Below are 20,959 nucleotides of genomic sequence, written 5' to 3'. Positions count from 1 at the left end.
TTGCCCTCCCACCCCCCATACCCCCCAAATCTTGCTCTTTAGGGTTTTTGCTGTTTTTGTCTCCACCAAGACAGGGAGACCAAAGATTCATGAAGGTAAACCAGGGACCTTCCATCCTCTGGCTCTTCTGTATTGAAAAGACCCCCTGGGATCCCAGGTTGTATGAAGTTCTGATTGCGGGCTCCGGAGAAGAGGGGAGGGAAGCAGAGAGGGGCTGTGTTAGTGTTGCCACTCCTATTGTTAAATACCATCACATCCATAAAACAGTTTCTCATTCAGTGATCACTGAGGCATTTGTTTTCATCGTGGGTTTCTCACCCACCAGCAAGTTATTTTGGTTAAAACAGAGAATTTGTTTGCTGAGGGGTGACACTTCGAAGCCTAGCTCTTCTCATTTCCTTAGCCTTCTAGGTGTGGCCACCAAGTTATTCAGCCTATTCCTCCCTGCTTGAGGCCTTTGGACACATTCTTTCCTAAATCCAAATGCCCTCTCCTCCTTCCTCACCTGGTTCACTCCTTCAGAGCTCTCAGCCTCAATGTGGTTTTGGGATACCTTTTTAGACTCCCCAAATCCATTGAGCCCCCTGCTATATGCCTCATACTACTTGGTAATTTTCTTTCATACCTCATATGACACTATCAGTCATCTTATTATCTGTATAACTGTCTGTCAAACATCATCTTCCCCACTGGACCCCAGGCTCCAGATGATAGGTACCGATTGGGTCTATTTTATTTTCCACTGTCCTCCAGAACTAGCCTAAGCGTTGGCACATAGTTGATACTCAAAAATATGTGTTAGATTATAATTCCATCATTTAATAATTCATAATAACTAATTTGAACAAATTCATTAATCACTGACAGAGGCGTGGACCTTCCCCTTGGGAAATAAGACGAGTTTTCAAATTGGGGTGCAGAAGGGGATGGCAGCAAAAATGCCAGCCAGTCTACCCCACGAGAGCAGATCTAGAAGGACACAAAGTCCTTTGACTTTGAGCATATTCCAACTCACTGTGAAATCTCGGAAATGGGATTGAAAGACATTCTAGTATTCTCTAAAAAAATCCTCCATATGCAAACAGAGCCTATTGGGAACCATCTTGAACTTCAGACATGACTAACAGCTCTGAATGAACAAGGAGTGTCAGGGACTTGTTTGAAGTGAACACTGATAATGCATAATGGAAGGAATTCTACATTAGAATCACATGGGGTCAGGGACACTTGCTTCATCCCCATGAGATTGTACTCTTAACCACAGACCCCTGGGCAGGCCTTGGCTAGCGGGGGCGCTAGTGTTTCCATCTGAATTAGCCAGAGTCATTGGCATTTGCAAGAAGAAACAACAATCGCAGCAGATGTAGGGAGGGGACATTTTGTTTAGTTTACACTAACCAATCAAACTGTAATTTATCTGTTTTCCATGGCTATCTCCCCTGCTAGACAGAGAGCATTGTAAGGTCAGAAACTGGGCTTTATTCTACCTTTCAATTTCTGTTATCTAGAATAAATGTCTTTGGATGAACAAATGAATGATTTCTATTATTGCTACATGGCCTCTCTCCCTCAAGGAAACAAAGTATAATCCAAATCCACAGATCAAGATAATTCTTACTCCACAAAAACTCCATTATTAAGAAACCAATATTTATTGAGTACTCACAATGTGTAGACAGCATCTTATACTTTGAGAGGCACACAGGGTCCATGGCCTCAAAGAGTTTAATTACTTGGTTAGGAAGTATCTAGGAAAAGCTGTTCTAGAGCCACATAACACAAACTTGCTCAATTTAACTCAAGTAAGAAGAAAGAAAGAAAGAAAGAAAGAAAGAGAGAGAGAGAGAGAGAGAGAGAGAGAGAGAGAGAGAGAAAGAGAGAGAGAGAGAAAGAAAGAAAGAAAAAAAGAAAGAAAGAAAGAAAGAAAGAAAGAAAGAAAGAAAGAAAGAAAGAAAGAAAGAAAGAAAGAAAGAAAGAAAAATAGGTTGCAGAATCAAGAATTAGGAAAGAGTGTAGCCAGGTGCCATGGAAAACCAGGAGTAGAGGTGGCCTCACTGCCTCACTTTTCATCTGCTTCCTTGTGTTGCACTTGACCCAAGATGACGGCCAGTTCCAACACTACATTATGACCTTGAAGGGCAAGTGCTCACCCTAGCTGATTCATCATGGCTAGAGAAGGTGTACGGGTGGATCACATGATTTGCTGCCTACTCATCCAGGCTATGTGCAGGTTGCCCCCAGAAGGCATGGCAAACAATGACTGACATTTCAAGTACGAGCAAAATGGATCCACATACATGAAAAGATCACAGAGGAAGGGGCCAGCAGCAGAGGGCTTAGAAGTGCCAGGAAGAAAGTAAAATCTATAGATTTAGTCTGTGCAAAAAGAAATGCAAGGGGGAGAAGGTCCCAATTCCAAACCTCAGTAATAACAAGGGGTCCCAAACCTTCTCTCCCATGAGTCATGGCTGTGATTGTTCCCACGGCCAGAATAGGAACATGTAAAGCAAAGGTTCACGAAAGATACACCTCAAACTTGTAACCTCCTGGAAAAAGGGTCAGGGTCACTGTGAAGAGTGGTGGTCCAAAGGAACGTTAGCTTCATCTGTGATGTGTTAAGTTTTTTTTGAAAGGAGAACGAATGGACTCATCTCTTACTTAGATAATTAAAGTTTAATTGTTTAAGTAGGAAACCCGGCTGAGAGCATGCTTCTCTAGGGAACTGCAAGGAAGGGAAGTTTAGCTGTCAGATTTTCCTGAGGCCAGGTCATGGTTCAGCCCCCAACTGTGTGCTTGGTCCCAGAACTTAAGAGGTGGGTTAGCCAACTTAATTATTAACTGAACTGAAAAAACAACTTTCTGGAGACCGAGTGCTAATTTTGACGTTGATGCCAACATGGAGATTTCTTTTTTTAAAGAAAGTATCTGGTAGTGTTTTCCCAATTATTGTTAAAGCAAAATTAGATGGAAAGATAAATGTGCACACTATTTTGGGGGACCCTTGAGAAAATAAAAATATGGAATAAACAGCATCATGAAAATGTCTTCGGTTGTGGGTGTGTTGTAACTGCATCGTCACTCTTTCTAGGTGAAGTTCATGTACACACCTTCTTCCTAATCCCTTTCCTACAAGTCTCAGGAGATTAGAGGTGAAAAATCATGTAATTAACACTTAAAGTTCTCAATGGATCAGACATATAATGAAGAATTTATAGCTACAGATCCTTCTAAATCTCTGAGCTAACCGTTGGTCTCAACTACTTCCTCTATAGTCTTGATGAAATCCTCTGCAAAACCACAAATACTTACAGTCTTCCCTTGTAAAGCACTTGTATTTCTCTTTTCTCCCAGCCTGTTAAAACCGGTATCAAATTCTCCCTCTTGCTGTGCCCATCTCCTCTGTAAGAAAAGATTCCCTGGCTTCCTTATGCCTCCCTCTAATCCAGCGTTCTCAACCTGTGGGTCGCGACCCCTTCGGGGGGCGAACGACCCTTTCACAGGGGTTGCCTAAGACCATCGGAAAACAAAAAGATATTTACATTACGATTCATAACAGTAGCAAAATGACAGTTATAGAGTAGCAACGAAAATAATTTTATGGTTGGGGGGTCACCACAACATGAGTAACTGTATTAAGTGGTCGTGGCATTAGGAAGGTTGAGAACCACTGCTCTAAGCCATTCCAAATATCCAGTGCTTCAAAGAAGATACTAAAAGTAATACAACTTAAAGCTCCTTTTTCCTTTACCAGTAACTGTGGGGCATATGCAAACTAAACTGTAAGAATTAGTACATTTCTTCTCTGACTAGACTCAACCCATCAAAATTAAGGATTTCTTTAAAGACCAGGAATCAAAAAGTCATCACAGGATCATGGATGGTGCTGGGAAAGAGAAGTCATCTACCAGCTGGGAAGGCAAGAAAGACAGACCTGAGAATCAACGTAAGAAATTGGAAGTTACAGAGTGGCCTGGACATAGAAATAATTGCAGTCAACAGATATAGAGGCACCTCAGACTGTGCAGACACCCTTTAAAGATCTCGTTTAATTCTCGTGAGAATCCAATCTTGATTCCCATTTCACAGGTGAGTAAACTGAAGGTTAGAGTGGTAAGGTTACATGATTAGTAGGTAGAGGAGGTGGAATTTTAACCAAGGCAGTCTGACTCTAGTGTTTACCTGTATAACTAACTACTCAGTAGGGAGGGAGGGAAGGAAGAGGGGTGGTCAGTTTGAAAAAGACTGGAATTAAAAAATTGTTTGGGAACAATTAGCAAACGTCTTGAACACAAGCGCTGGAGGGGGCGGTAAATGAGATAAATCTCAGCAGTGAAGTTCACAGAACAACCAGGAATATAAATACAGCAAAACCGAATGCATGTACTATATGCCAAAGGAAGGTATGTCATCAGACCCCTAATGGAAACGGATGACACATTCCAGTTAGGACAATTGGAAGGTTTATTTAGAAAGGGACCATTTACAGAGGTCCAGGTCCAGAGAACATAATGGCTAGTGCAGTGAACCACTGCTAGGAGCAGCAACGGGGCATGGCCCCAGGTGAGCAAGGACAAGCGAAGGGAGCCTTTAGCAGAACCTGACAGTGTCTCAGAGAAGACAGCCTGAGAGGAGCAGAGACCTTAGTCTGGGACACAGCCTGGCCTAGCTGACCTTGAGAGGACGTGACAAGGAAATCTCTTCCGCTCCTTCTCTTCTCTCTCCCTCTCTCCAATCTTCTCCTGGGGGCTGTGCATTGGCTGAACCCAACTGGGAAGGGCACCCTGTCACCGACAGTCAGCCATCAGGCACAGAGGAAGGGGCCTGGGGGACACAAGATCCCCAGCCCCGAAGATGAAGGCAGCACTTTCACCTAGAGTCAGGTGCAGAGGACTGAGTAGACAAGGGCTGACTGAGGGGAAGGAGGGAGCCGAGGTTGCAGACTGGCTCCGATATTAAGGTGTAATAATATAGCATGAAAACCCACATTCAGCCCCAGGATGGGAACTGCCTGGGTGAAGAGTTTCATGGCTGCTACAGGTTTTCTGAGCCCTATGGATGCTTACCTGACAGATACCATGTAGCATAGTGACTTACGGGGCATACTTGTGTTGCTGGAATCCTGGAAATGGCTATTTGCGTACCATTAGGGAGCTAGGAAAACATAAAGATGTGAGGGGAGTGGTGGATAGAGTCAGACCAGTGATACACCACTCCCCACTCAACAGCACCATCGAGGAGGGGGGCTCTGCATTTGTATCTGGGCCCCACTCCCAAGAGGCCAAGGGACCTTAGTGACAGACTTGAGAATTAACTATGTCCAGAAATAGGTCAGAAGAAAAAAGACACAAGGAAAAACATTTTTTGTAACTATATATGATGACAGATTTTTTTTTAAAGCTTTTTATTGGGGAATTGGGGGAGGAGAATAGTGCTGGGGAATTGGGGGAAGGGGAACAGACAAGTTGCTGACCTTTTGTTCTTCAGTCTAGTTGTGGAGGACGTCGCTTCACTAGCCCATGTTGGTATTATCATTGTGCTCTTCCCGGGTGAGGCAGTCGCTCGCCAGCCATTGGACGGCCGCTCACAGCGGTTCTTGGCAGCTCACACCGGTTGCTGGCCGCTCACGCTGGCTGCCGGCCACACACAGTAGCTTATGGCAGCCCACTGCACTAGGGGCTGCAGCCTACACTGTCGCTGGCGACTCACAGCAGCCCAGCTCCAGGTCGAGCTGTTGTTCACCATCTTTAGCTGTAGATCACAGTGTCACTGGCCCTCATGTGGATCCGAACCAGGGCCCTGCTGCTCAGAGCTGGTGTCCCAAACCAGCTCTTAACCAATGCGCCACTTGGCCGGCCCTGATGACAGATGTTAACTAGACTTGTAATCATTTCACAATATGCAAAAATATCAAGTCATTATGTTGAGCATATGAAACTATTGGGTTGGCGGAAAAGTCATGACGCATTTTTGCAACAAAAAACATAGAAAAATTACGTCATGACTTTTCCGACAACCCAATAATATAATGTTGTATGCCAATTATACTTCAATTAAAAAAAATAGTTTAGGGCCGACCGAGTGGCATGATGGTTAAGAACTGGCTTGGGACGCCAGAGGGCCCCGGTTCGGATCCCACATATGAGGGCCAGTGACACTGCCCTCCACAGCTAAGATGCTGNNNCTGTTCCCCTTCCCCCAATTCCCCAATAAAAATCTTAAAAAAAAAGTGATGGGGGTAATATTGTCATTATTGACCATTGCTATATCTCTAGACTGTTACATTGTATTTCCATTTTGCTGGCAATCAGTCTCACAATGCACATAATGTACCACATTGAGAGGCAGTATGATTCCCCACAATATCTGAAAAAAAAAGAGCAGCTTATATCTACCTATCCTAACTTCTATCCACCCACCACTAAAAAAAAAATCAATGGACAAAGAGGATATAAAAGGGCCGGCTGAGTGGCGCGATGGTTAAGAACTGGCTTGGGATGCCAGAGGGCCCCGGTTTGGATCCCACATATGAGGGCCAGTGAAACTAGACTGAAGAACAAAATGACAGCAACTTGTCTGTTCCCCTTCCCCCAATTCCCCAGCACTGTTCCCATCCCCCCAATTACCCAATAAAAAAATCTTTTAAAAAAATGATAAAAAATAGTTTAAAAAAAGGAATTTGTCAATCTGGCAGAGAATTCTCTTTGTTCCTAGAGGGGTTTGACATATAGTTAAAGGAAAAGTTAAAAATTAAAAACAACTCGTACACTGGGCCATCTGTTGCTAGAACTATAGGTCTTGTTCAAGGGGCTGTGTGTGCATCAAATTAGGGTCCCAGAGAGAGTGCAAGTCTTCAGGATGGTGATGATGGAAGGAAGGATCTCTAGCAGCTGAATCCAGCAAAGCCAGACCTGTGAGCATACAGGTGCTCTGGATGACAAGGGTTTCAGGTTACAGTGGGCCAGGGACCGATGAGGAGATGGGCCAGTCGGCCAGGCTGCCGTTTCACAAGGTACACTAACTATCTCGGAACACACTGGAAATGAGGTGCCCATTAACTCAGGTTTCCTCACACATCTGGCTGGAATGCAAACAGCCCTAATAGTGTCAGAGGAGAAATTACCCTCAGGTAGAAACAAACGACAGTGCCAACAATAGAGACCTATCTCTGGAGGAAATTGTCGGCACTAGCCTATGAGATATAAAATTCAATCGCTGAATCTCGATTTGCCAACTGACCATTGCTTAAAGGCAAAAAAGTCTAAATAGATGAAATTTTGGAACCAAGAAATGCATGATGCAGTGCTGTTTCCTGGGGACCAGTTATTTTTAATTTACATTTTAAGCCTTTAAAAGAACTTCCTAAAAAGTCTGATGTATAACATTGGAAGAGAAAATTGAAGAAAGGAGCATAGAAAAGGATAAAGGATTTCTTTAGTGAGCGAATGAGTGGAAGGGAATTTGTTTTGAACCTACATGTTATTAACTAGAACGTACGTTTGTTCTTTATTCCCACTAAATATGTGTTGAAAAAATATTTAAAGAATTATGGCATGACTGGGAGATTTTCCTTGAGGAAGTCTGAGAATCCTGTCCTGAAAATTAACAAAATTTGTCAAATGCAGAACATGGCTTTGCTTGTTGATTGTCTTTTATCTTCTATTTCTTTGTGACAAACTCAAATTCATCATGCACTTCCTAAATGCCAGGCTCTAAATGTTAAACATTTTCTTTAATACCCAAAGGGTTTTCAAGGATACACAGACCTTGAGATCAGACACATTTGAGATCTGCACTTTCCGGTATGGTAGCCACAAGCTACATGTGGTGACTTACATTTAAATTTATAATAATTAAATAAAAATTTAAACCTCAATTCCTAAATTTTAAATTAGTCATGTATCAAGGGCTCGATAGCCACATGTGGCTAGAGACTACCATATTGCACAGAGCACACATACAACATTTCCACCATCATAGAAAGTGCTGTTGAACAGCAAATTTCTAGACCTTCCAGAGCTGTTTCTAACTCCTGTGAAATTACTTTAGGCAGAAAAGCTGCCATTAATTGAGCACCTCCTCTGGGCTGTTTGAGCTTCTGGGTCAGTTACATAAAACCCTTTCACCATAGTCCCCTTGCCCACCCCCCTCCCCATCACACCCTTCTTTGGAGATGAAGAAGCTTGCATACAGTAGGTCACCTTCTCACCATCTCAAAGCAAGTGAGTGGCAGCACCATGGGAGTTCGACTGCAAAGGCTTTGCTCATTCAGGCGATGCCAACTTCCGGGGGGCATCTCCCCCACAGGATGCACCACCAGGGACAAGAAAGAGCTGCTGGGGATTCTGGTCCTTCTGACAGAAGTGGCCATACGCCTTTAGGGTCAAACAGGATAGAACAGGGGTTGGCAAACTTTTGAGATGGAAGAGCCAATCCTGTCCCTCACAACAATTTAAAAATTATTTGAGAGCCATAACACAAATGCAATCACCATTATGTGAATGATATCCTTTAAAATTTTTATAAATGAAACTATGATAGTTCCATTTTTATTTTCAATTTTACTTCAGAGCCACATGTACGTACCCAAAGAACCGCATGTGGCTCGCGAGCCGCAGTTTGATGACCCCCGGAATAGAGGATCAAACTCAGCTCTGCCATGGACTAGCTGGGCGACATTGGCCAAGCCACTTATCCTCTCAGGTATATACAAAGTGGGGATGCTTACAGCACCCACCTTGTAGAGCTGTGAGGATTAAATAAGACAGTACACATAAAGCATTTAGCACAGTATCTGGCACATAGTGGCTGTTCAGTAAATGCAGATATAATTATTATTTTCAGCATGATTCCCTTTCTGGTAGTTGAATTGGAGAAAGCAATATTCACTTTGCTCCTGACAATGCACATTTACGAGTCTGGCGCGCCCTCTGCTGGTCACTGCTGGATACATCACTGGGTCAACCCTGAAGGGGCCCATCCAGAGTGTTCTGGGGCAACTTGGCTCTAATAACAGGGAACGTCCCACCTGAGTATTCAAGGCAGGGGATGGGGGTGGGGTTCTTTCACATTAGAGCTCCTCGTAGCACTCGGGAGAAACTCGGAACTTGCCAAGTTTGCTGTAATCTTCTTCGCTGCTACCAGGCAGATATAAAGTTGTACCTCTCGGGTTCCCATTCTCAGTGTCTAGCCTGTGTACCCCAACGTCTTCTAGCTGTAGTCCACCTACTCCTACAAGCACAGGGTATTAACTAACTACCATGGTGGTTTACTTTCAATCTGAGGCTGAATGTGAGTCCCTTCCCCTGTCCCCGTATCCTAGCCATCTAAAAGTCCTGTTCATTTTTTTCTCTGAAATATGTTTAAAATCTGTTCACTCCTCCACCTTCTCTGTGACCACCCTAATCGAAGCCACTATCATCGCTCACCTGGACCACGGCATCAGCCTCCTAACTGGTCTTCTTGCATCTTCTCCCTTCTTCCTCCAGTCCAGTCTCCACACAGAAGCTAGAGCTTGTATCCTAGCAGCTCAGGTCACAGGAACACCGGCAGGGAGCTTTAATGAGCTACCAACGCCCAGGTGCCAACCCCAAACTAATAAGCTCGGAGTTGAAGGGGGTGTCTCTTAACATTCATAGCACATTAAAGCTCCTGGATGATTCTTTCGTGCATCTAGGATTGAGAACTGCTGGGCTTCCAATCCAGACCAGCAGCATCAGTGCTACCCGGACAGCTTGTTAGAACACAGAGTGCTGGTCGAATGTCTGATTCAGGTCTGGGGTGGGCCCGAGACGCCATTCCTCACAAGTTCCCAGGTGATGCTGATGCTACTGGTCTGGGGACCACACTGTGAGAACCTCCATTGTAAAAATATAATGTGGAGCATAACACTCCCTATTCAAACAGCTTCTCATTACACTTAAGCATATATTTAAAAATTCACCTTGTATACCATGGCCTGTCAGGCAGGAAGTGGCCCGTCGCTGCCTCTGCTCAGCCACACCACCTCCTGTTTGCCTCTTGGCCACTTAAAAGACCTTTAAACAAGCTGCTCCCTCTGCCAGGTGGCTCTTTCCTTAGTTCATCTCTTGTCTTCTTGCCTCTCAGTCTTCAGGGTTCATAGAATCATCACCTTCTCCGAGAGGGCTTACCCGACTGCCCCATTCAACATGTGTCTCACTTCTTTTTGCCCCTTATTCTCTCTGTCAGCAATCTGTTTCTTTCCTTTGTAAAACTTAATTGCAACTTGCAATTATTTTACGTGTCTGCTCACTTATATTATATCTACCTTTCTGCCAGAATGCAAGTTGTATGAGGGCAGGGACTTGGTCTTCTTGTTCATTGCTCAGCACAGTGTAGGTAACCAATAAATTGTTGCTGAGTGAAGAATTGAATAGAAACACAGAATAAGAGAATGTAAAATTTAGAAGTAATAGTAAAAATAGAAGCAGGAGCCATTCCCCCCTGAGGGGTTACCATGAGCCGGTCTAACTTTTATCTCTGAACCACACAACAACCTGGAAAGGCAAGTAGCATTATCATCAATTTACCGATGTGGAAATGAAGACCCAGAGAGGTAGAGAGTTGGCTGAGGTCATACAGCTAAAAATGGCACAGCCAGCAGGGAGCCCAGGCTGCTGGCTTCTGCATTCACTATAAGATACAGATAGGCTATAGGAAGGGAAGAAGGAAGGGAGGGAGGGAGGGAAGGAAGGACAAGCAGAGCTTGAAAAACTCTTCCCTTAGGGAATTTTTAACTTGATACTCTTAGCCAAAGCTAAAATAAAAAACGGCGCTGCAATCAAAGAACCCTTGCCCTACTTTCCAGCTCTCTGATTCTTCCAGAATCTCTTCAGAAAAGAATGATCAAGCAATGATGGGTGTGTCAACTTTTAAGATTTTTTTAGTAGCTTGCACAGAGCATTTGGAAGAAAAGTCCAGGGAGGAAATGGAGAAAGCAGGACCTGAACCTGGCCTGCTTCCTGCCCAGCGCGCCCTTGCTTACATGCACAGTCCTAGAGAGCAGCTCACTCAACCCCCTTCTGTGGCCATCCGCCTCATGACTGCATTAGTTAAGGGAATACTAGATGCTATAACATATAACAGATAACCCCCTCCCTCCCCAAACTCAATGTCTTAACATAATAAAAGTTTATCTCTTCAGTAAATTCCAAAGTCATTGCTCCTGAAGGTGGGGGAGGGGGTCCTCCCATCTGGGCTGGGAAGGGAAAAGAGTGTGGAAGGCATGATGGGCCAGGCCTGGAAAGCAGTGCACATCATTTGTATCCACGTTCAGTGGCCACAACTCAGTCACATAGCCATACATAACTGCAAGGGAAGCTGGGAAATAGTTGTCAAGGTTGGGGAACAGCTAGCCAGTCTCTGCCTCATTTCCTGAGCTCTGTGAGGAGGGCTCCACTCTGCTGTACCTCCTCTCTCTGAAGACAGAACTCCCACAATTGCTGAGAAGATAGTAAATATAACCACCCTGGGGAGAGGGGCCACCTCAATCTTAAACCACATCACAGAGGAAATGACCGGAGGCTGGAGATTTGGGGAAGGACAAGGGAAGGTAGAGGAGGCTGGATGCATAAATATGCTCAAGTCCAGTCTTGGCTAAAGAGGAAAACAGCTTTCCACCATTTTGGCATGTTTTACAAAGTCTACCTTGATGTCAGTTCTAGATCTTTCAAAATGTCACTAAGCAAACATTTATTGAGCCTCTACATTTTGTAGACATAGTCCTAGGCCTTTTGGGATACCGATAAAGACATAAATATGATATAAGCCCTATTCTTTAACTGACAGAGATTGTGAAAACATCTGTGATAAAACTTTGGAACAAATAACATTCAAGATTATATTCAACAGGTGACATAAATGATCTCATTTAATTTTCACAATAATACTATGAGGTAAATGCTATTATCATTCCCATTTCACAGAGGAGGAAACTGAAACCTGAAGAGATTAAATAATTGCCCCAAATCCCACCACTCTAAAAGGCAGGAATGAGTTCTAACTATTGTACATTACGCTGCCCTATTGTTACATGACAGCACTGTAAGTACAGGCACAGTGCAGTGGGCTTCAGAAAACAGAAAGAGGTGTGGAGTTCTAACCAGTAACTGAATCTGAAAATAGGTTGAAACTGAATTCAAGTAATTTCAAGATGACCTTGGAGCCAAGCAAGCTGTCTGACCCTGGAGAGACAATCTCTCCCTGTTCTTTAGTTTCCCGTTCTATGAAACGGAGGAGCTGGCCTAGATGATCCCTAAGTTCCTTTGTTCTTATAAAAGCAACAGGGCTAGTGGGAAGGGGAGAAGTTGTCATCAGCTAGATTCACATTTTTTCTGCCTATCTAAGCCTTTATTTTCCCATCTGTGAAACTGGGATTAGGTCTGCTTTGTTAATTTTTCTTTCCCTAGTGTCTGGCACAGGGAATATAAAAGGACCTCAATAAATCCTGATTGGCCTCTTCATCTCACACCTGATTTTAGGTGGCAGGAACTGTGTGAGCAGGAGGCAGATCTCTAGGATTTGAGCTGCTTCTGAGCGTTCAGGGTATCTGAACCTCCATTCCAGGGGAACCAGGAGCATCTGGGGAGCAGTTGAGGGCAGAGTGTAACATTTCACAAAGCTCCCCCACCCCGCCTTCCCCACACCCCATGCCCTATCCATCAAGATCCAGCCCCAGCGAATCTGGATTCCCACTATTTTCTCAGAATCCCCAGTAGGCAAGTTCAGGACTTTGGGGTACAGAATTCAGAGAAATAAATATTAGTTGTCCCCGCAACCCTCCTCAGCAGCCGTATTTCTTACGATGACTTTGGGGACACTCCCAGGAGCCGTGCTGCCTGGCAGATATTGAATAAGGCAGAAGGAGCACAGAAGAAAAGCAGCGTCTTGGAACGGTTGCCTGGTTACATGGTGGTCTGGGCCACGTGGTCTCCTCCCCTGGAGGCCCCCCGTGTGAGCCTGCAGAGCACAGGGGAGGTGCACATGGCCCTGCGCAGGGGAGGAGAGACAGCTAGAGCCGGCTCGACACAGCGTGCCTTCCTTCCCCACCCCCAGCCAGGCCAGGACAAGCGGACAGCTGCCTGGGTGGACAGTCTGGCTCGCTAGCTGACCAGTTGTAGGATTTGGGCAAGTATACATAGTCTGTTTGTGCCTCCCCTTCCTCATCTTTAAAATTAGTCTAATAGTAATACACACCTCCCGGGGCTCTTGTAAGGCTTCAAAACAGGTCATTCAGAAAAAGGGCTGAGCTCAGCCCCTGGAGCACAGTTGGCTGAACATAAAAAGCTAGTGCTGCTCAGCCAGAGCCAGAAGCTGGTGGAAGGAGCCATCAGGAGTCCGAGTCCCAGCGGCTACCTAAGCTGAGGTCCCAGGGCAAAATGACACGCAGGGCCCCTTGTTCAAAAAGCGGAAAGGAGGTGCTGTTAAAGGCAGGAAAACATAAAGCTTTTTTTTCCTTTGCAGGCTCTTCCGACAACGTGCCACAGTGCTTTTTATTTGCTATTCAACGTCATGGTCCCTCCGGCATAAGGAGAGTGCTGCAGACCTTCACAGGAGCCTGGCATGTGCCGGCATTGCCCATGAGCCGCCAGGTGCCTGGGGGAGCACAGAAGTGGAGCCAGGCACCCCTTTTCCTCACAGGCCCTTTGCCCCAACCCATGGTGGACAGGTGACCCCAAATATTCCAACCTCCACACCAGGAGGCCCTAGGTACCTGAATTGGGGTGGAGGAGAGACGCGCCCCTGCTGGGATGCCCACTGAATGCACATGACACTGCCAACATGGGGCCAGGATGGCAGACGTCACACCCTAGCCTGAGATGCTGTGGGGTGTGTGCCAATCCTTCTCATGCCCAGGCCCCTGACATTGGCGGTGGGGGGATGAGGTCAGAAGAGAAGGAAGGAGCACATTGGGCCGGGCTTGCGATGCCAGGGTGTTGGAAAGCTGGCAGCTGAGAACCCACCTGGGGAGGTGGTGGGAGGCAGGACTGCACATGAAGTGAGGCCCCCAACCCTGAGAGCATGCTCTGTCATCCTGCCAGGCTTCACTTACGAAACACAGATTTAAAGATAAAATTAATAATTTCAAGACACGACGTCAGAGCATTAAACCCCAAGTGTAGGTCCTGTGTGACTGCACTATTTGCACCCTGAGAGAGACCCTGCCCTGAGTTGTTGTCCTGGCTGTTACTGACTCCCCCTCTCTGGCCTCGGTTTCCCCTTCTTTAAATCAGTGGGCAGGGCTACTTGGTTTTTACACCCTCTTCCAGCTTCTCTATTTTATGACTTCTGTCCCAGTGACACACGGTGTGGCCAGGGACAGTTCCCTTCCCCTCTCTGGGCATCAATTTCCCCATCTGTAAAGTCAGGATTCCACGATTTTAAGGAAACTTTCCAGAGCCAATGCTTGAAGAGGTACCTCTTTCCCTCCCCTCCCTTGTTTGAGGGGCTCTTTCCTTCTGTGGAAGAAAAGGTAAATTCATCAAGCAGGTGCTTACGCGGTTGGCTGGGACATTTATGGTCACTTCCTTCTGCCCACATTGGTAAATTTGACCATGAGGATAAAAAGGAGAGAAGTACAATTGGTTTGTGTTATGGACTGAATGTGTATGTCCCCCTATGAGATCATAGGAAATACATGTTAGTCTCTGCCCCCAGTCCCTAGCAAGAACTCTGGAAGCCCTTGTAATTTCCTAAGTGATAGGAGCACTAGGAACATCTTTTGTTCTAATTGGTTTTTGACCCTGGTTCCTGATGCAGAGATCCTGAAACCTGTGTAATTTCCTGCATGAAAGGAGTGTCTTTTATTCTAATGATGTGATTCTGGGTGGGTTCCTGGATGGCTCCTGGATGAGGGCTGGTTACTAGAAAGAACAAGCCATGATTAGGAGCTTGGAGTTTTCAGCCCCAACCTGCATTCTCTTGAGAAGGGAAGAGGGCTGAAAATGGAGTTACTAATCTATCATGCCTACATGATGAAGCCTCCATACACATCCCCACAGTGCAGGGTTTGGAGAGCTTCCAGGTTGGTGAACAAATCTATGTACTGGGAGGGTGACATACCCCAGTTCCATAGGGACAGAAGCTCTTGCTCTGGGGACCCCCTCAGACCTTGCACTATGTGTCAGCCAGATGTGGTTATTCATCTATATCCTTTATCATATCTTTTAATAAACTGGTAAACCTAAGTGTTATCCTGAGGTCTGTTAGTTGTTCTAGCAAATTAATTGAACCTGTGAAGGGGATCATGGGAACCTCCAATTTGTAGCCAAAGCAAACAGAAGTTGTGGGTAACCTGGAGATCTACTACTTATGATTAGCCTTGAAAGTGGGTGGGCAGTCTCCTGGAACTGAGCCCTTAACCTGTGGGATCTGATGCTATCTCTAGATAGATAGTTTCAGAATTAAGTTAAATTATAGGACGCCTAACTAGTGTCACAAAGAATTGCTTGGTGGGGGGAAAACCCCACGTATTTGGTAACCTGCTGTGTCAGAAGTGAAGTGTTCTGTGTGAAAGTAAGGAGAAAGACACAGGAAGAGAATTGTAGGTTTTTTTCCCAATCACCCCTCATAATTCACATGTTGATGCCCTAACCCCCAATGTGAGGCCTTGGAGGTGAGGCCTTGAGAGGTAAACAGGTTTAGACGAGTTCACAAGGGTGGAGCCCCATGATAGGATTAGTGCCCTTTTAAGAAGAAGAGACAACAGAGCTCCCTCTTTCCACCATGTGAGGATAGAGGGAGAAAGAGACCATCTGCAAGCCTGGGCTCTCACCAAGAACTGAGTCTGCTGGCACCTTGACTTTAGACTCCGCAGCCTCTAGAACTGTGAGAAATAAATGTCTATTATTTAAGTCATCCAGTCTATGATATTCTGATACAGCAGCCCAAGTATACTAATGCAGCCTGTGAGGAGGTCTCACTGATTAATGGAACAGGAAGGCAAAGAAAAGCAGATCATCAGGTTAGGAGATCCAAGATGGTGGAGTAGATAAACACTGTGCTTACCTCATTCTGTGAACACATCAAAATTACAACTAAATTATAGAACAATCAACCTGGAGAACCATCTGGAGTCTAGCTGAACGGAAGTTTTATAACTAAGGATATACAGAAGTAGTCACATTGAGACTGATAAGAGGGGAGAGATGTGAAACCAGCTGGGCCCACACCCATGTGTAGTGGTTGAAAATCAAGAGAGAGATCTCGATCACAGGGGTTTCCCATGAAGAAGTGACGGACTCAAGCCCCCCACCCCAGCCTCCCCAGCTCGGAGTACTGAGCCGGGAAGAGGCACCCCCACAACTTCTGGCTGTGAAACACAGTGGAGATTCCAACAGTCCTGGTGGGACGCAATGCTGCAGGAAACCCAGACATATTCTTAAAGGGCCTGTGCAGGCATTTACCCTGGGTTCCAGTGGAGGGACGGTGACTCTGGGGACATAGGAGATATATGGGGAGAGACTACGTAACTTCGAGGCAAGGACTTGAGGGACAGTCCTCATTTTCCCTGTGTGGAGCCCTTCTCCTGTGCAGGCGGCAGACAGGTGCCATTTTTCCTGTGTTGATCCCACCTCTACAGGCCAAATCTGAATCTGATTGGCCTGGTGAGCTCCGCTGCTACACTCTACTGACTCACTGAGACCCTGCCTCACCCAACTTGTGAACCACAGGAGGCTTTAGCAGTGGCTGAACCTTACTGCAGTCAAGAGCCAGCAGGTGGCAGCAGGTCTCAGAGTGTCCTGGCTTTTTTTGGAGCTACCTCAGACCTGGTATTGGTGACAGCTGTCCTCGGTTCTCAGCATGGCCTCTCCCACGTGCCTCCATGTATAGCACAGGTAGCAACCAACAGTGGATTGCTTTGTAGCTCCTAACAGGTATTCCCTGCCCAGTCAGAGGCAGTAGCTGACCTGGGCTTGCAATGGAGCTGCTCCCAAGAGGCCCCAGAACCAACGTTCTTGGAGGTTGGCTTCAGATACCACAGCAGAGACCACCCAATTACCCCCACAAGCGGCAAGCACAATGGGTGGTCTCAACAGTCACCAGAGCCCACTGGGGCAAATCCTGCTTTGTGGGTAAGCCCCCTGCCACAGCAGCCCATAAGCTGTGTATGTAGCCAAACCCCACAGCCAGTCAATCTGAGGATCAATACCACCCACTGACATGCCAACAGCAATCAAGGATCAACTTTAACAGGAGGGCACACACAACCCACACTCCTGTAGCACCAGGCTCAGGTGACCAGGGAGACTGTGCCACTGGGCCCCACAGGACCCCTACTACATAAGGCCACCTGGCAAGACTAGGAGTCATAGCAGCTCTACCTAATGCATAGATGCAAACACAGAGAGGCAGCCAAAATGAGGAAACAAAAAAATGTGTCCCAAATGAAAGAACAGGAAGAAAACTCCAGGAAAAGAACTAAGCAAAATGGAGGCAAGCTATCTACCAGATAGAGTTCAAAAACAATGGGAATAAGGATGCTCAAGGAACTTAGTGAGAACTTCAATAGAAAGATAGCAAGCATAAAAAAGGACACAGAAACCATAAAAAAGAACCAGTGAGAAGTGAAGAATACAATAACTGAAATGAAGAATGCACTAAAAAATATCATCAGTAGACTAGATGAAGCAGAGGATCAAATCAGCGATTTGGAAGACAAAGTAGTAGAAATCACCCAATTGGAACTGTAAAAAAAAAAAAGGAATTAAAATAAAATGAGGATAGTTTAAGAAACCTCTGGGACAACATCAAGCATAACAACATTCACATCGTAGGGGTACCAGAAGGAGAAGAGGGAGAGCAAAGAATTCAGAATCTATTTGAAGAAATAATGACTGAAAACTTTCCTAACCTGGTGAAGGAAATAGATACACAAGCCCAGGAAGCACAGAGAATCCCCCCAAAAGATGAACCCAAAGAGGCCCACACCAAGACACATTATAATTAAAATGGCAAATGTTAAAGACAAAGACAGACTCTTAAAAGCAGCAAGAGAAAAGCAGTTAGTTACCTACAAGGGAGCTTCTATAAAGCTGTCAGCTGATTTCTCAACAGAAACTTTGCAGGCCAGAAGGGATTGGCAGGAAATATTCAATGTGATGAAAAGCAAGGACCTACAACCAATGTTATCCTACCCAATAAGGCTATCATTTAAAAATTGAAGGACAGATAAAGAGCTTCCCAGACAAGAAAAAGCTAAAGGAGTTAATCACCACTAAACCAGTATTATAAAGAATGTTAGAAGGGAAAACTAAAATCAAAATTATGAATAACAAAATAGCAATAGCTACATATCTGTTAATAATTGTTTTCAATGTAAGTGGATCAAATACTCCGATCAAAAACATAGGGTGGCTGATGGATAAGAAAACAAAACCCTTACATATGATGCCTACAAGAGACTCACTTCAGATTGAAATACAAACAGAGACTAAAAGGGATGGAAAAAATTATTTCATGAAAATGGAAACAAACAAACAAAAAATCTGTGGTAGCACTACTTATACCAGACAAAATAGACTTTAAAACAAAGGCTTTAACAAGAGACAAAGAAGGACCCAGTAATACCACTTCCTGGTATTTATCTGAAGAAACCCAGAACACTACTTTGAGGGGATGTGTGCATCCATATGCTTATTGCAGCACTGTTTACAATGGCCAAGATGTAGAGGCAGCCTGGGTGTCCATCAGTAGAAGGATGGATAAAGAGGAGGTGGCATATATATATATATATATATATATATATATATATATATATATATATATATATATATATATGTGGAATATTGTTCAGCCAGGGGAAGGAATAGGTTTTTGTCATCTGTGGTGACATGGATGGACCTGGAGGGTATTGTGCTGAGTGGAGGGTCAGAAAGAAAGAGACAGATGCAATGTGATCTCACTTATATGTGGAATCTAAAGAACAAAATTAACAAACAAAACAGAAACAGACTCATAGATACAGAGAACATTTTGATGGTTACCAGATGGAAGTGGGGTTGAGGGGATGAGTGAAAAGGGGAAGGGATTAAGAAGTACAATTGGTGATTACAAAGTAGTCATAGGGATGTAGAGTATAGCGAAAGCATTATAGTCAATAATATTGTAATAAGTACATATGGTATCAGATGGGGACTAGATTTGTTGGGGTGATGGGAGGGGAGTTGTGGGGCAGGGTGAAAAAGTGAAGGGACTAAGAGTACAAATTGGCAGTTACAAAATAATCATGGGGATGTAAAGTAAAACAAGGAATATAGTCAGCAACATGGTAATAACTATGTATTGTGCTAGGTGGGTACTACACTACTCAGGGGATAACTTCTTAAATTATATAAATGTCTATCCAAGTGCTGTACACCTGAAATTAATATAAAATAATATTGAATGCCAACTGTAACTGAAAAATTAAAAAGCAGGGGGAAAGGTGAAGGGGAATAAGAGGTACAAATTTCCAGGTACAAAACAAATAAGTCATGGGGATGTAATGTACAGCATGGGGAATATAGTCAGTAATATTGTGATAGTGTGATACAGTGTCAGATGGTTGCTGGACTTATTATCATGATGATCACTTCTGTAAGTATATAAATGTCAAATAACTATTGTGTGCACCTGAAACTAATATAATAGTGTATGCTAAGTATATTCTTAATAAAAATCTTTAAAAAATAAGAGAAAAGCAGATCATAAGAGAAGGTGAGAAAGCAGGTAGCATTGGAAAATTCATTCATTCATTCATTCATTCATTCAATTATTCACTCATTCATTCATTCATTTGCTTGGACAGTTGCAGTGGCCTCTACCCCATCTCCCTGCTTCCATGATATTATTCCCTTTTAATCCATTCTCTGTACAACAGCCTAAGGGAGTTTCCTACATAATAAATAGAACTTTGTCCTTCCTTCCTAAAAACTTCCATCAGTTAGGATTAGGTTTAGGTGTAATAGATAACTCATACTAACTGTGCCTTAAATAAGAGATTTATCTCTCTCTCATAGAAGCATCTGGCACTAGGCTATCCAACACTGGTATGGCAGCTCAATGTTGTCAGAATCAGGCTCCATCTAGCTCGTGGGACCTCCATTCCTGGCTTCTATTTCCCAGGTCACCTCAAGGTCCAAATGGTGCTGGGGCTCCAGCCATTTAATCTACATTCATATAGCAGCAAGGGCAGGGGTGCTCCACCTTTCAAAGATACTTCTCTGAAGTCACATACACCAGCTCAGCTTACATTCTAGTGGCTGGAGCTTCAGTCACATGGCCACACCTACAAAGGAGGCTGGGAAAATGAGTCCATATTCCAGGCAGCCATGTGCCCAGGTCAACATGGTGTGTTTCATTAATGAGGAAGAAAGGGGAAATGGATACTTGGACACAACTGTTGATCGATACTACACGGTCCTTTCGAAGCTCCCTGTTCACTTGGAATAAAGTCCATGCTCTTTGCTGTGCCGCATACAGCCCACTCCATCTTCCTCCCCTTTCTCCTCCCAGCCTCACTTCCCTCATCATATTTCAGGCTCACTGGCCTCCTTGGGCCTGTCAAAGGCCAAGCCTCTCTCCCCCACAGTGTTTTCTGTTCCCTCAGCCTGGAATGTCCCCACCCCTACTCTACGCCTACTGGCTCCTTTTTGTCCTTTGGGTCTTGGCTTTCATATCCTGAGAGAGGCCTCCTGACCATGCTATCTAACCTCATTCTTTGTGGACTCCTTCTTTGTTTCTTTATATCATGAATGACAACTAAAAACTATTTTATTAAATTATCTGATAAAAAACAAAGCCATGAATGCCTATAGCATTTTTAGGTGATTTCCCTAATTAGAAAGGCAGCTTCATGAGGGGAGGATTTGTGTCTTGTTCGCAACTATATCCTCAGAGATTCTCTGAACAAATATTGGCTCTTCAGAAAAGTCAAGACGTATTTTGTCTATGTTTTTCAAAG

This window comes from Hipposideros armiger, unplaced genomic scaffold (genome assembly GCF_001890085.2).
Source record: "Hipposideros armiger isolate ML-2016 unplaced genomic scaffold, ASM189008v1 scaffold_578, whole genome shotgun sequence".
NCBI classification, from domain to species: Eukaryota; Metazoa; Chordata; class Mammalia; order Chiroptera; family Hipposideridae; genus Hipposideros; species Hipposideros armiger.
Note: the sequence above shows the minus strand (reverse complement) of the source record.